Below are 6,525 nucleotides of genomic sequence, written 5' to 3'. Positions count from 1 at the left end.
TATATATTATATATATATATATAGTCTCACTCTGTCACCCAGGCTGGAGTACACTGGCACAATCTTGGCTCACTGCAACCTCTGCCTCCCAGGTTTAAGTGATTCTCCTGCTTCAGCATTACAAGCAATTGGGATTACAGGTGCATGCCACCACGCCTGGCTAATTTTTGTATTTTTAGTAGAGATGGGGTTTCACCGTGTTGGCCAGGCTGGTTGTGAACTCCTGACCTCAGGTGATCCACCCGCCTTGGCCTCCCAAAGTGCTGGGATTACAGGCATGAGCCACTGGGCCTGGCCAAGTTCTCTTATCTTTCTTACTATCTTTTCACTGCCTCTTAGCCTCTATGCCTGATTCCTTTATTGTCAAATGTTTTTGTTTCCTAGAAGTCTTAATTCTGTTTGCCCCTTTCTAAGTTAATTTGATCAATTAGATTAGGCTTTGGCCACCAGCTCTATTGGTCTTTTTCTAGCCTGTATTTCTGAGATCTGGGCCTCTAGTTCCTTTACCTACCAGACACTTCCTGTAGGGGGTCCCCTAGCAATCTCAGTCTCCATGTTCTCAAACTGAACATATTTGTGCAGTCCACCCACTCCCAGCCAAATTTTGCTCCACAGCTTTTATGTCCTATAGAATAAATTGCCTTGTATAGAAGAGATTGACTTTTTGTCTTGCTAATCACCATCATTAATTCATTTGCTTTCATCACATACCCATTTAGTGCCTGCTATGGCCAGGCATAGTGTTAGGTGCTGGTGATTTAGAAGTGTATGAAAGAGACACGTCCCCACCCACGAGGACCTCACTCATTGTCAGCGGTCACCACATTTGGTTAATTCTATGTATCTTAGATCTTATTTAATCCTCACAGTAAAAGTATGAGGTAGGTAAGTACAATTATTCTTTCCTTTTTAGAAATAAGGAAAGCAAAGATTAGATAAGTAACATGCCCCAGGTCGCACATGTCAAGTGGCTTGTTTGATGCCTGATTTAACTGTTATTGAAGTGGCTGCATTGTCTGGGGTATATACTCTGGGGTTTGTTGTCACACTCCAGGAAAACTTAGGACATGGACACACAGGAGGAGTTTAGGAATGAAGATTTAATAGGTAGAATAGAAGAGAAGGAGAAACAACTTCCTCCATAGAGGAAGGGGTCTCCGAGCAGAAAGGACTGGCTGGTGGCAAATGTACCAAGTTTTATAGTCCAGTTTGAGGAGGTGGTGTCTGATTTACACAGGGCTCACAGATTGGTTCGGTCAGGTATGATGTTTACATAGCACGTGTGGAAGGCTGGTTGCCCTACCCGAATCTTCTTATGCAACTGGGCTTTCCCATTGATCTGCGCCATCTTGTCTGCTCCTTACAATACATGTAGCTGGCAGAGAAGGGAAGATGGAACTGCCATCTTGAAAATGTCTAGTCCTTAGTTCCTGCGGGCATTCACCTATGCAGGCTCCCAGCTTGTAGGCCGCTCTTTGTTAGAAAATGATTTGGGGCTGCTTTTCATTAAAAAGAAAAGCCTTACCAAGGACTCCCATACCTTTGCTATCTGTCTAAGTAATTCCTTCTTAACTCCTATATCATTATGATATACTGTCCCTTTGCTACATGACTCTCTCATGAATTCATTTCTCCCTTTCCATTTGCTGCTTACCCTAACTTCATTTAACCTTTATTATCTGTCATTTGGATTTTTGCCATGTATTTCCTCTCTTCTCCATTCTCTACTCCAGTGCCAGAGTTATCTTTAGAAAAGAGAAATATGATACATAATACATTTTGCATAAGCTCTTAGATATTGCCCATTACTGGTGGGATAAAGTCTAAATTAGTCTTTCCTAACTTGATAGTAAACGACCTTTCTATTCATTCAGCCAATTTTTATTGAGTTCTATTCTGGGATGGTAAAAGAACATAAAAGCCCTGCTGTTACAGAGCTTATAGTCTATCAAGGGAGAAGTTAATTAACATATAGACAGACACGGTTCTATCATATAGCTGGTGTTCATAAGCATAATGAAGGAAGATAAAGCAGGGTAAAGGGAGAAGGAGAGATGGACAGGGTGTGTGTGTATGTGTGTGTGTGTGTGTGTGTGTGTGTGTGTAAAATATTTTGGTTCAATTAACCAGGATAGGCTGTCTTTGATAAGGTAATATTTAAACAGAGATCTTAGTGAAGTGACAGAAGCTATGTATGCAGATATCTGGACTCCAAACACCCGAGGCAGAGCCAATGCCATGGTATTCCAGTTGTGTTTTCTGTCACTGTCATCCTCTGTCCAGTCATGCAAAACTCTTCTCTGTTTCCAAAGTAAGGCAGGCGTTTTTATCCATCCAAATGTTACAAGTATCTCCCTTTCCCTATTTCTCTGTTTGATTTTTTATTTATATACCATTATTTCCACACATTTTTCAAAATATTCAAAATGGTTTATATTCCACACTGTGTATTAAGCTTAGGTAAAATAGGACTAGAGGACTATGAGATCAGGAGGAAGGTTAGAAGGCTAATATATAGAGTGGGGTGTCTTGCACAGCTAGAGATGAGTTGTAAATTTGATCCCAGGTAGCCAGAGCAACAAGACCAGTTATAAAGTTGTATTACCAGTGGGGGGGGGGGAACCCTCTAGATTTTAAGGGGGAAAAGCTTTTCTAGCTTTTCTTGATAGAACAAAGAAATCTGTTCTATCAGTCTTTGATGTGGGTGGGAGTGAGGTCTGCAATGTGTCCCCCTCACCTACATCCACTTGGGAGGTGTCCTTATGATGTCCTCCCTTGTGAGGTCCGGACATAATCCAGACTTCAACTTTGTGTGACAGTAGTTCTGTAGGAGATTTAATTAAGGCAGTTTTAGTTACGGCCAACTCCAGGCATAAAATCCAAATTATTTTTGAAGACTGAATAAACGGCATGTACTTCAAGCAGTTCTCGGGTTAAACCAGGCATCTGCTGAAATACTTTCAAAGTGTAGAATCTCAGGTTATCTGTTGTTTTTACCTATTTATTCAGGTGTAGTTGATACGAGGGGATGGAGTGATATGTTCTTAGCTATTATGGGAAGAAAAATCTGGTATTTCTTGCTGGCTCTCATAAAAACTGATAAAATGGTTCTACATTCAGGTTTTAAAAATGTTCTTTAGAGCTTTATGAGTGCATTGCAGAATATTAAAAGCTGTGTATGTTTTAGGATTATTGTGAAAATAGTGTTGACTTCATGGACCCTTGAAAAAGGTCTTGGGAACACTTGAAAATCCTGCTAGGGCAATGTATCTGGACCTATATATATATATATATATGTATTTTTTTTTTTTTTTTTTGAAGAGAGTGCCATGAGGATATCTGGAAGAAGAGCAGAGCAAGCTGAAAGAACAGCAAATGCAAAGGTTTTGAGGAAGAGATACACCTGACACGTTCCAGGGATGAGCATTCCCGAACAGCTGACACATTCCAGCTGAAGGGAAGGGAGTGAGGGGAAAGTGAGTAGCAGGAAAAAAGTCAGACATCAGGGGAGCAGTAGAGAGGTCGCTGTGACAATTTCCTTGACAATTTAGCACAGTGGTTAGCACATAATTAGCACTTAATAGATGCTAGTTATATTAATATTAAAAGAATACGATCCATTAGCAAATTTGATCTTTAAAATCAGCATCTAAAACAAACCCTTTAACGAGAGGAGGGAAAAATGTAGCAGTGGTTGGAGAGGGATGTTGGGGTCAAGCTAGAGCTTTTTGTAAAAAGTGAAATGACTGTTTTAGGAGAAAGACTGTGGGCTGGCCAGGCGCAGTGGCTCACTTCTGTAATCCCAGCACTTTGGGAAGCCGAGGGGGTGGATCACCTGAGGTCGGGAGTTTGAGACCACCCTGACCAACATTAAGTAACCCTGTCTCTATTAAAAATACAAAATTAGCCGGGCTTGTTGGTGCATGCTAACAAGCCCAGCTACTTGGGAGGCTGAGGCAGGAGAATCACTTGAACCTGGAAGGCGGAGGTTGCAGTGAGCTGAGATCACGCCATTGCACTCCAGCCTGGGAAACAAGAGCAAAACTCCGTCTCAAAAAAAAAAACCACCATGGGCTGAGAATAATCCACTTGAGGGAAGAGATTAAATGATGCAAAAAAAGAGAGAATTACTGTCCTTGTATATGCAAGACGGGGTGGGATGACGTGAGGAGCTGGGCTTCCCTCCAAGCAGGTCAGTTTATCCATACCAAGTCAGTTTATCCATGAAATGCAGTAGGGGCAGAGGTTGGCACTTCTAGAAATTATTTTCTGATTATTTTGATTTTCTCAGTGGAATATGAAGTTAGGTTGTCAGCTGAGAATCAAGATGGGGGAGAGGGTATGGAGGTCTGAGGCTAGAGGAAAGGTATGAAATGCTTGAACAGAGGCATGGGAAAGGGAATGGGCGAGAGAAATGCAGCAGTGTAAATATCAAGTTGCATTTAGGGCACATCTGAGCCGGGTGACCAGGACTCGAAGCACTGTCAACCTGGTGTGGGATCATGTTCAGCTGCTTGGGTGCAGTAAGTGAAGTGGAGGACATGGTCAAGCCGCTGTTGCGGTTTGTCTGTGTGTGCCAGGGAAAGCGTGGGTGGATACAGTGACAAGCTCTGGAAATGATATTGGATGGAGAGGGGGCGCTTGAGTCAGGTCCTAGGGAGTAACCATGGGATGGAGCAGTTGAGGTAGGAAGGAAGAGAAGACTGTTGGCAAAGGTTAAGTCTAAGAATTAAACTTTAATCATTCAAATTTAAAAAAGGAAAGAAATAAAAGAAAGAGTATGAAAAGAAACTATATAATTTTAATGATTTTAAATATGCTTTAGAGATGCATTAATAACAGGTTTTGCTGGGGAAAATCTCTAGATCGTGTATGCACAGCTGGGGGCCCTTTTTAGTAAAATACAAAGACCCTTTACTTAGAACACGAAAAGAAAGTTTCCTAAAGAAGGAAAGAAATCTGATTTGGAATTTTTTTGTTTTAATATACAAATGAAACCCTGAAATGCATTAAAGAAAACGAGTCCCGGTTTGAGTTCCTATTGGCAAGCTACATAACCTCTTCAAACCTTACTTTTCCTCATATGTAAATGCTCGTAAGGATATTCTGAGGATTAAGGAGATAAAGCCTTCAGCCTGGCATCCAGTAAGTGCTAGTAAATGCCAACTATATATTCAGGAATCTTGACGTGAAGGGCACTTTTTCCAATAGGGCACCTCCGAACGTCAGAAGGATGTGAGTGAATGAGGAGCTAGTGAAATCTTCCAGTCACAGGGAAAGAATTCTCACGCTTGTTCTGCCTTGGACAAGCCAAAAACCAGAACTGTTTGTAAACCTTTTTGTAGATTGAGTATCATCTAAGTAGACAGAGCTTTTTATCATAGATCTAGTTAAGATTCCACAGTAGGAAGGGAAGAATGTTGAAGGAAATTCAACCTTCCCTTGGTAATAAACACTTCTACCTTATCATCATTCATAGGTGTCACAACAATTCTAAATTATTACTGTTTGAGTATTTGTGGTCTTACTCTTTCTCTTCTTAACGAGGCAGCACTCTAGCCTGTTGGATCAACTCCTTCATTCACCTTTGCTGTGGAACAAGAGAGTGGATATAATGAAAGGAGAGGAGAGAATCACTTTATGGCATTGCCTTAAGGCCCCAGGGTTTGTGGAGTAGTTGAATGTCTGGAGTGAACAAGTGAGTCACAGGAACTTTACTTTCCTGTACAGTGGTGGAGTGGGGGTAGTTGAAGGGAGAGGCGAATGTGAGCATATGTGAGATATTCTCTAGGAAATATCTGGGTGAGGAAGGAGGCCGGGGTTCCATCTGGGTAAGTAAGGGGAATGGTCAGTAGTAAAGTGTGGATTATTGTCATCATTGTAACCCAACGTTTATCTGTAGGATGATAAAGCTTGGGGAGCTTGATGTACTCTTTAATTAGCCATAAACAATGTGATCATATGATATAGAAGACATGAAAATTATTATTAATTTTCGAGACAGAGTCTCCTTCTGTGACCCAGGCTGGAGTGTGGTGGTGTGATCTTGGCTCACTGCAACCTCTCCCTCCCAGGTTCAAGCAATTCTCCTGCCTCAGCCTTCTGAATAGCTGGGATTACAGGCATGTATCACAATGCCCAGCTAATTTTCTTGTATTTTTACTGGAGTCAGGGTTTCATCATGTTGGCCAGGCTGGTCACTTCTGAGCTCAAGTGATCTGCTCGTCTTGGCCTCCCAAAGTGCTGGGATTATAGGTGTGAGCCACCGGGCCTGGCCGAAAACAATGAAATTGTGAAGCAATTCTACACCATGTTCATAGCAGCGTTGTTCATAGGAGCCAAAAAGTGGAAGCAACCCAAGTGTTCATTGATGGATGAATGGATAAACAAAATGTGGCACACACATATAATGGGACATTATTCAGCCTTGAACCAGAGGGAAATTCTGACAGGTCACTGTGAGGTGAAAGGTCACATTTTCAGGTGTCCGGCAATCTTTTTTTTTTTTTTTTTTTTTGAGACGGA

This window comes from Colobus angolensis, unplaced genomic scaffold, assembly GCF_000951035.1.
Source record: "Colobus angolensis palliatus isolate OR3802 unplaced genomic scaffold, Cang.pa_1.0 Scaffold214, whole genome shotgun sequence".
Classification (NCBI taxonomy): Eukaryota; Metazoa; Chordata; class Mammalia; order Primates; family Cercopithecidae; genus Colobus; species Colobus angolensis.
The sequence above is the reverse complement of the archived record's forward strand: the minus strand, read 5'-3'. Positions refer to the sequence as shown.